We start from the raw sequence: 11,085 nt of genomic DNA on the forward strand, positions 1-11,085 counted from the left end.
GTGTTAAAAAGAATACAAGAAAAATTGCTTAAGATCTTGAGAGATAGATGTTCAATATCTAGCATGATCTCCAAATTAATATAGTTAATTGGAAAGAAGCCTATAATTTACTTCGAATTATGGAACAATGAATAGTAGCTAAGTTAATTTAGTCATGAAAATAAAAGATTGTTTCTTTTCCAATCTATTTATGAGAGAGAGAGAGAGAGAGAGAGAAAAGGAAGGTTGTAGAGGGGAGGGGGGCTTTGTAATGAGAAGATATCTCATGCGTGCATATATCATCAATTTTTCTTCTCATAGTATGTGAATACACATGACTGTAAACTTGGACACTATAAGAAGAAAGACGCATAAATCCTATGCACGAAATGATAATTGGCCTACTAACATAAATATGACATTTACAATACGATTGAACATATTTGGCTATGGACTAAGATTGAAGACGAACCTCTTCAATGCAAAGGACCATTTGAGATCATCATCAATCACTTCTTCATACCAAGAACAGTCATCATGATTATTAGTAAGTGTTTGATTAGTTTCTTCATGAATCTTTAAGAACCCATTGGCATACCCATTGGTATGGAAGAACTGAATAGCCTCACCCATCCTTGAGAAACGAAAGGGAAACCCCAAAGACAGTTAGACACAGACACAGCGAGAGTAGGAAAAGTAGAAATGCGTGGTAGTTTGAAGACTGCAAATGGGCTTTTATAATAGTAGAAAAATCCAAAAAGGCATATTAGGCTTAAGTTAGGCGGGTAATGATTCTGTCACCGGCAGCCTTACGGATTTTCTGTCAAATATGCAAGTAGTATGGGATGGAAAAGCGTGACTAGTTACATATATGATTACTTCAAAAAAAAAAAAAAAATTGGATATATGATATTATCTTATGATTGCGTCATGTTTAGTTCACATACAATGGGATAGATATATATATTGTACAAATATTTAGTTAGGTATTTTATACTCTCATAGGAATGGTGAATTTTATTATGAATTGTATTATTTATGATATAATTTAATTGATATACAAATTACTATTATTTGAGGAAAAAAAAAACATTATTGTACATGATATGTCTGTAACTTTGGTCGTCCATGGATGAATGGACGACAATTACAATCAACATCAAAGATTTAACAAGTAACATGCAATCAAATAAAATGGACATAACTACTGCACATCCTTAGTACGATAGTTACTCCACAAGTATAAGTGTTTATGAGGTGTGAGAGGAAAAGACTGGAGTTCAAGTCTCTAGGAGGGAGTTTTACACACATATATACTTAGATTAGGTTAAAGTAGAATTTCTATCTTGTATAAAAAAATAAAAAAATAAATAAAATGGACATAAGATCGTTGTCAGCTACAGGTAGCAGACTTCAACATAAGCAAAGTGTTACAAAGACCATAAATGCATAGCCATCATGAATCCAAAGGATACATGATAAAGAAACCTATAAAAAGGGCCAAACCAAAAGAGAAAATGTATACACAAATATTCTCAGCAATCTTTCTATGTTAGTTATTCTCTCTAAATCATTTCACTAACTTGATTTTCAGAGAATTTGTGGCTAGCACCACAACGGCGTCTTGAGTTTCTATCTTAAGATCACCTCTTTGCAGGATCCACTTTGGTCGTCCACACCATCCTTGGACGAAGAGAACCAACTAACAATTTTTTGCATCATCAGTACGCATGAAATACTAGTAAAACATGGAAAAACATTTGAGCTCTCCTTGTTACTAGCTAGTAGACATAGCCCATGAGTTTTTAACTTCTCAACTTGTGTTTGATGCATATTAATTTTCTAAGAGAATAACACTTTACCATCCTAAACTATACCTCAGATTATATTTTGCACTTTAAATTTTTCGAATGCACATTTTACACCTTAAACTATGACCTTAAACTTTACACCTTGATATTAAGTTTGCCATTAACTTGGATGAAAAAGTATGACATCAAGTGAAAAGACTCAATTATCCATCTTCTCAATTTTTTAAAATAAAATGAGAAATTACATTTTACCACCCTAAACTATACTATCGATTATACTTTGCACTCTAAACTTTGAATTTTCATCCAAGTTAATAGAAAACTTGATATTGAGGTGCAAAGTATAACAAGGGTCATAGTTTAGGATGCAAAACATGTATTCGAAAAGTTGAGGGTGTATAGTGTAATTTAGGGTATAGTTTACAATAGTAAAGTGTAATTTCACCCAACTTTCTTGATTAATAAAAGTTTTAGTTTTCATTCAAATATAAAAAGATTAAAAGAATATTAAATGGTAATTACCCTATTCAATGCAGAAGATAATTTTTCTCAGGAAATAAGAGATTTGGCACTTGGCAGTCAACAGTAAGTCCATGACAAGAGTTGCTTGTATGAGAATTTTTTTTAAGGGACAGTCTGCTAAAAAAAATCTTATGGAAAAGTTACTTACACGATTAAGCTTCACCTTTGTGTTTATGTTTATTTGTTTGATTATGTATATCTTTGTTTTCATAAAAATCAATAATATTTGTCATATGTGTTATTGTTGTACACAAACATTATATATGTAAACAAGAATATATTCAATTCGTGGAGAGAAATTGTAAAGTTTTTTTTTTTTTTTTTTTTTCTTCTTCATGTTTTTTATAATAATTAAAAAGAAATTATAAAATTTAATGTATTTGTGATTTTTTATTTATTGATAATTTGATATATTCAAAAAAATTTTGTTAAATTTAAGTTTCTTAATAACCTTTTAAAAAATTTCCTAGAGCTGCAATTGTTGGAAGACACATCCTTCAACTTGTGTTTGATGTATATCAACTTTCTGGATTAATAAAAGTTTCAGTTTTGCTTTAAATATAAAAAGAATATTAAGGATATGTTTGGATGCTGTTTATTTTATTAAAAACTCAAAATTTATTACTGAAATAACTATAATAAAATAATTTTTAAACTACAAAATACTATAGCAATGAGTGATTGTTACGTTTTTCATTGATTCGGTGGTTCATAAACAGTGCCATGGGACCCTAAAAAAATGTAAAACACAACTTAATTGCTGGACAAAAACATTCTAAATACTAATTACTTATTTTATTTAATGCATAAGATAATTTTTGCAGGGAGAGTCACACAAACACAATGGGAAAGAGAAACTCCAAAAAGTGAAAACGGAAAGAGTGTCCGCGTGGGATAGTGGCGGGTGCTGATTAACACGTGGAAGACATTGGATACACGTGGCACACTTTGATTGAAGCAATGAGGCTTGGTGTGAGCCTCATAAAAAGTGGATTGTTTTTTAATGAAAAAAATTATTTTGCTTTTTTGCAACTTTTCATGCCAATCTTGATGGTGCCCTCAAACAGTCTTGTGCTGTGAGTGGGTGTTACCAAATCCCACTGACATGTCTGCCTGCCATAGTAGAAGAAGAAGAAACATAAAAAGTTTATAGGCACACAAATATTTGAATAAAAATTTTACATCAGAATAATGTGACAAATTGGAAGAGAGAGAGGTAAAAGAATGAATTCACTACAATATTGAATTTAAATAAGCATCAGTAAAAGCTTGTTAATTGTGAAAAATATTGTAAAAAATATTGTAAAATTTTGTGTAAGAGGCAAGAACAAGCATGAGAAAAAAGATGAGAAAAAGAAAAAAGAAAAGGAAAAGGAAGGTCGAAGGAAGAAGTAAGACCCACAACTGGATGCCTAAAGGGTCCCACAAATGGTGGGGGGATGTGATGCCTTGTAATTGTTGAGCGTGGGATGACTCCACTGAGGAATTTTTGTGGGGATTCCACTCTCTGGTTTCATCATATCATATCCCATGTTTGTTTTTGTCTCTATCTTTGCCTTTGCGCGAATATGGTTATCTTTGTCCCAATTTAATTTAGGGTCCCGTTAACAAATTTATTTTTAAAAAAGTTTTATTGAGAATTGAAAAAATTGTCAAATTTTTTTTTAATTTTTGATAAATTTTTTTTAAAATTAGTTTATTATTGTGTGCCCTTAGGACACACATTAATAAAATCCTTTAATTTATAACAAGTGACCATACTGCCTCTGCCACCTGCCTCCTACCTTTGGTCGACTTATTAATTAGTAAATGTTAAACAAAACACAAGCCAGCGGAAAATATTCCTCTGTGGGAATGTTACCTTTCATTCAACTCTTTACAGCTACAGCTAGCCTACAGGTTCATTAGCCACAGATATGCCATTTGTCAGTCAGCCAGTCAGTCTATTGTTATGCTCATACCTATGCTCCAGAGCGCTTGCTCTCTATTCTGGTCTCAAAGAATTAAAATTAATAATAAGAATTTATTAACATGTGTCTTTAAAGTATATATTAATTAATTATTATAAGAAATTTTTTATTGAAAAATGAAAAAATAATTCATTGTTTTGACAAATTTTTTTTAATTTCTCATAAAATTTTTCTTAAAATAAATGATTAATGTGTGCCTTAAATGCATACATTTAATAATATGCTTTTGACCTAGTCCGGCCAAAATATAAGATTGAAAAAAAAAAAAAAAAAAAACCTGTCCTTGTCAACTCTTTGCACTTTGCAGCATGCACTTCTCTTCATCATTGAAACTTTTACTAGGTTTTCTTTTTGAGAAAAATCCAATAGAATGGAGGCAATAACTACTTTTACGAGTTACATGTGGCAATTAATGGTCTAAACAACGGTTATCAGTAACAAACGAAAACCTAGATAAAACTCCACTGGTATGGACTCTATATATCCTAATTAAAAAATTTATTAAAGATAATAGGGTAAAATATTATTTTCGTCCTTAAACTATTACAAAAGTTTGTTTTTCGTCCCTAAACTTTCAAAAGTTCTATTTTCGTCCCTAAACTTTTCCAAATGTATTGATTTTTGTCTCTCCCACATCAGCACTCTGTCAAGCCACGTAAGCATTTCGTCAGAACTTTTGAAAATTTAGAGACGAAAATAGAACTTTTGAAAGTTTAAGGACGAAAAACGAACTTTTGTGATAGTTTAGGGACGAAAACCGAACTTTTGAAAGTTTAGAGACGAAAAACGAACTTTTGTGATAGTTTAGGGACGAAAATGATATTTTACCCAAGATAATATTTGCATTTGTTTCAATATATTAATTCTTTAATTTCCTGTTCAACCTCAGCCCCCTTCTGTTGATAGGATTTCGCAATAGTTAAACACAAAGAAACAAAAGTTTGGAGAGGAATTATTGTAAGAGCATCATTCTCTCATGAAGCATGGAGCCTCTTATTCTTAATGAGTGGTCAGGAACATTATTTGGAAAGATATATTATTTCTTTATGATGCAATTACAAAGTCCAAGACGTTCGTTCGTTAGCTTAAAATGGGCATAATGGTAAAGAAACTGATAAAAAGGTAGAGCGCCAAAAGCTCTTTGGTTTGCAACCTTTTCCTGTAATGGAGAGACAAAGAATACGAATATTTTTAAAACAAATATGATGCACAAGATGTTTTGGTCTTTAAATATATTCATTCATTGCTAGGGCGGTTCACAATCATTTTCAGAGCCCTCGTGATATGTTTAAAGAAACCTTATTCCACCTTTCTGAAATGTTTTTCTTTTTTTTAAGTCAATTGCTTTAATAATCCAAGGATGTAGGTTCACTAAGCAAGTCAAAACCTTTTTCATAATTTCACTTTCAATGTGAAGGTCAAGACTAACGTCTATATCTTAGAAATTTTGAAGAGCTAATGATAGATTTATGTCGTTTTATTCATCATTTTAAATAACAATATCAACCAAGCTTTATTAGTCTAAAAGTTTTTTTAGTAGGTAATGGTAATGGATTCTCATCGGATTAATAAGCATCCGCTATATGTAATGCTTTTCCATAATTTTATTTTATCTAAACTCATCATTATTGTTACCTTCTTAATTTACACATTCTTTCTTTTACTACTTCTAATGTTATTTTAGGTAGTTTCTTAAAAAAGAAGAAGAAGTTATTTTAGGTATTCTTATACATTTTGTTTTGTTTTGTTTTCTCAACTTGAATAAATTTACTCTTCATTATTTGTGCATTAATTTCTAACTTTCCTTTACCTATGACTAATCTATTTTAAGTGATTCTCTCGTCTTTTTATCAGCAAAGACTGCCAATATCTTTATTCATCATTTTCAATGGGGGAAAAAAATTCCTCAATGGAGTCATCGATCCCATGCTCTCATCATTTGATTCCCTCTCGTCTTTTTCACATTTGCCTTATATGTTAAAATTGTCGATGTTGTTTCAAACAAGGGAGTCAATACCGTACCGGAGGCTGTACCGGTTTGCCTAGCGGTACGGTATATTTCGGATACCGGTCAATACCGGTGTACCGTTTCGGGTTTACCGCTATTTTTTATATTTATAAATAAATATATATATGTATGTGTGTATATATATTATAATAAATATAAAAGTTTACCATAAAACATTTCCTCAATTCAAAACTAATTATTCATAATTTTAGACTTTAGTATCAATTAAAAGAAAAAAAAAACACACAACATAAAAAATAGAAAGCTTAAAAGTTACTATTGCATACTAAGAAAACAAATAATACTAATAAGTTAATGCAAATAAGTTACCATTCTACCCTAACAAAAATTCAAAAATTACAAAACTTAAAAAAAAAAAAAACTTTTTTCTGTACCGGCCGGTACGCCCGGTACCAGCCGGTATTGCCCGAAATTGGCCGGTATGGCCGGTACACGGCCAGTACGGCCGGTATTTAAACCGGTACGAAACGTAAATGTTTCGATACCGGTATGCAACCGGTACGGTACGTACCGGCCTGTACCGGTACGGTATCGACTTCCTTGGTTTCAAATGTGTCAGCTCAACTCTTAACCTTTTTGAATTGTGACAAAATAGTTTTTGTGGTTTAGTGGTGGCCGCTTATGAGTAAGATAGGAAGATGAAAGTTTAAGTGTAAGAAATTACGATTGTTAAGTCCATTGGGGTTTTTTTTTTTTTTTTCTTGGATTTCAAAACCAACTGTGTTCTTTTCTAATTTTAGTTTACTTGAGTTATTTATTTATTTATTTATAAATAATTTTTTCAAGGCACATGGCAACCCATGTGGCATAAAAAATAATTTTCTATTATCTCTTGAGTTTTTATTTTTTAATAAAAATTTATTCATGACATGTAATAATATATATATAAATATATATATATATATATATATATATATATTCTACTTTAACCTAATCTAAGTGTATATATGTGTGAAACTTTCTTTTAGAGAATTGAACCTCGTAAGAACTTTGTACTTGTGAAATAATCATTATTGATGATCTAACACATTCGCAACTTTTTTTTTTTTAAGTACTTTAGGATTTCAATTGGGTTAGGTTTTTATTAGGCTAATATTTTGAAAGCCTTATTAGAAATTTAAAAAAAAAATGCTAAAAGTGCTACAAAACGTTCGCAATATTTATAATGTGAAAATAATTGTGATTGATGAATTTCAATAATATAATTGTATGGACTCAAAAAATAAAGGCCCAAGCCCACCTAGAACAGTGGTACCTTGTCCCTAAAATCAAGCCCAAACAATAGAATTTTTAAGAAAGTGGGTCAATAACTCAAGTGCAATACAAGAATGAGTCCAAGTCTAAGACCGAAGAGTCCAAAGTAGCAGATAAGCACAATTGGAACAACAATTGAGGATAATACCCTCCTCGGGAAAATCTGAGGATCAATTTCTTGTATATAAGTTTCGTTCTGGTTCCTTACAAGGTAATTCTGAATTCTCCTTACTGGTTTCTTTTTTACTTAGAAAATGTTCCTCCCCTTTTTCTAGGGGCTTCCCTTCCTTTTATAGTTCATTCTCTTGCATCTCAGCCCTTTACCTATATGTCTCAAGGCATTTCTTAGGACACTTGTCCCATCAGGACCCTTCTGGAGGTGGTAGAAGGAGTTGTTAGCTGTGAAATTACTGTTCACGGGTCATTTTCACATTAATGCAGATGATGAGGTTGTTGCTGGGCAATGAATGTGGGGGCGGGAGGTGTCTCCTTCAGGAAACTTCCTCTTACCAACCTTGTTTCAATTGCTATCTCTTCTCTTATCCTTGGGCTTCTAAGGGATATCAGTTGTCCGGATTCTCTTGCTCTCCTCTGGTAGGCGGAGTTCTTCAAGTTTGCTTACCTGTCTTGGCCTGGATTGGGCAAATTAATCCTCGGCTGGGATTCCTTGGTCCTCGAACCCCCCCACAGTAATTAATGAATGTTTTTTTTTTTTGTGATTAGTGATATGTCAGTTTGTAAGCTTATAGTAAAATTTGCAATGCCCCTAACATCACTAATAAAAAGAAGTGTACAACCATTTAAAAAAAAAAAATTCACATTTTTTATAAAATTTTGAGCATTTTACAATGGAGACGGGTCTTTTTTCTAGGGGGTAATTTTTTGTTGTTATTGTGGTGGTGGTGGGGCCTTACGTCTAGGCCTAAGTCGCTAACTTTTTTGCTAAAATAAACTTCAATATGGTCACACTTATTGTGGCTGAATTAAACTAGAGCATTTTATTTCAACATAAACTGGTTACATGCATTTATTATTTTCATACCCAAAATAAAGACAAAAATAGGAATTAATTACCTTATCCTGTATGATAACTAAAATGCCCTTACTTTGTGGCAAAAGATCGAGTTCGCAATGCATGTTTTTTCATGAACATTTGCTTTTCATTTCTTTTCGTTTCTTGAGATTTGATTGCTCAGTTTGCTAGTTATTGCGTAGACATGTAGTTATAGTTTTTTCCTCGATGGAACAATTAGTCACCCCAGGCCAAATAAACTTTGGTAATCGACCTATATATTATCTTTAATGCTACCAATCAATATGAAAAACCCAAATCCCATATGAATAATCGTTATTTTATAGTTTTTGATTTCTCATCGATGGTCATTGGATAACATGTAGTCTAAATAAAAACAATTCATATAGAAGTTGTTTCCATGAAGGTAACAAATCACTTGGCCAAATAAACAATGATAATCGAAATTTATATTTTATTACAATTATTGGTAAATCCATAGAAAACCTAAAATCTCATCTGACCTATACAATCAAACCTAATTTAGGATTCCATTTTATAATTATACACGAGTGTTTGTTAACCAGCCAAACAAGAAACATTTATTTTTCATTAAAAATAAAAAAAAAAAACCTTTTTTTTAAAATGTTAAAATGAGAATTTAATGGTTCACACTTTCTTCTATGTAACATATCTACTTAATCTTTTTTATTTATAGAAGAATATCTACTTAATCTTAATTGTTCATCTAATAATAAAAAATATATTGAGTAAGAAAATATCCTATGTTGTTAACTATATAGTCTATATTGTCTCGACTAATGTTAAGTAGATATGATACATAGGAAAAAAAAATGTATATTATAAAATGACCAAATGAGATTTTCAATATATATATAAAAATCCAATGCTAAGTAAAATACTTTAATATAATATTCTCACAATTCTGATCGATGTGATATGAGTTCATTCCTTTTTATTTAATAATTTTGGGTGATAAGGTCATAAAGCTATTCACATGAATTTCACAAACACCAGGCGTGCTTGGTGCTCTCCACTACCACCAGTAATGCATACACAAGAATTTCCTAAGATTGGCAGCTGGGGACATGGTGCACTTTTGGCTGTGTGGGCTGCTTGGTGCTCCAAACTCCAAAGGCTTTTTTATTTTTTCTTTCTCGCATTCTGTCTTAAAAAGTGTGGGGCACTTGAGTGTCATGCCGTCAAATTGTCTTGCACACGTGCTACTAGTGCTTGAATGTGACCTTAAAGTGGTATAATTATAAAGATGATAAGATTTTGAAGCTTTCATCGGACACCAAGTACCTAGGGGTGGCAAATGGGCAGGTTGGGTTATAAATGGGTTGGGTCATAAATAGGTTAGGTGTGCAATTACCCATTTATCTATTTATGACCCGTTTATATATAAATTAATTATCCATTACCAATCCAACCCATTTAATTAGTAACCCACCCATTTAACCCAATATGACCCAAATACCTCTAATACTACTTGAATACCCTATTGATCTCCAAAATTACCAAAATACCCTTAAATACCTAAAATGATACAAATACTCCCTACACTTTCAAAATTACCAATATACCCTTGGACATCCAAAATTATCTCCAAAATCTCTAAAATGAACAAAATACCCATGAAACATCTAAAATGACCAAAATACTCCTGATATCTCTAAAATCACCATATATGCTTAAAAACCACTAAAATGACCAAAATATCTCCAAAATCTCTAAAATGACCAAAATACCCCCAAAAACCCATAAAATGACAAAAATACCCCCGAAACCTAAAAATTACCAAAATACTCCCAAAACCTAAAAAATGACCAAAATACCCCCGAAACCCAAAAAATGACCAAAATACCCCAAAAACCTAAAAATGACCAAAATACCCCCCAAAACCTAAAAAATGACCAAAATACCCTCGAAACCTAAAAAAATTACCAAAATACCTTGAAACCTAAAAAATTATCGAAATACCCCCAAAACCTAAAAAAAGACTAAAATAACCCCAAAAATCTAGAAAATGACAAAAATACCCCCGAAACCTAAAAATTACCAAAATACTCTCAAAACCTAAAAAATGACCAAAATACCCCTGAAACCCAAAAAATGACCAAAATACCCCCAAAAACCTAAAAATGACCAAAATGCCCCCCAAAACCTAAAAAACAACCAAAATACCCCCAAAACCTAAAAAAATTACCAAAATACCTTGAAACCTAAAAAATTACTGAAATACCCCCAAAACCTAGAAAATGACCAAAATACCCCCGAAACTCAAAAAATGACCAAAATACTTCCAAAACCCAAAAATGACCAAAGTATCCCCCAAAACCCAAAAAATGACCGAAATACCCCCGAAACAAAAAAAAATGACCAAAATACCCCCGAAACCTAAAAATGACCAAAATACTTCCAAAACCCAAAAAATGACCAAAATACCCCCGAAACTCAAAAAATGACCAAAATACCCTCGAAACG

Source organism: Quercus suber, unplaced genomic scaffold (genome assembly GCF_002906115.3).
Source record: "Quercus suber isolate HL8 unplaced genomic scaffold, Cork oak 2.0 scaffold_387, whole genome shotgun sequence".
NCBI lineage: Eukaryota > Viridiplantae > Streptophyta > Magnoliopsida > Fagales > Fagaceae > Quercus > Quercus suber.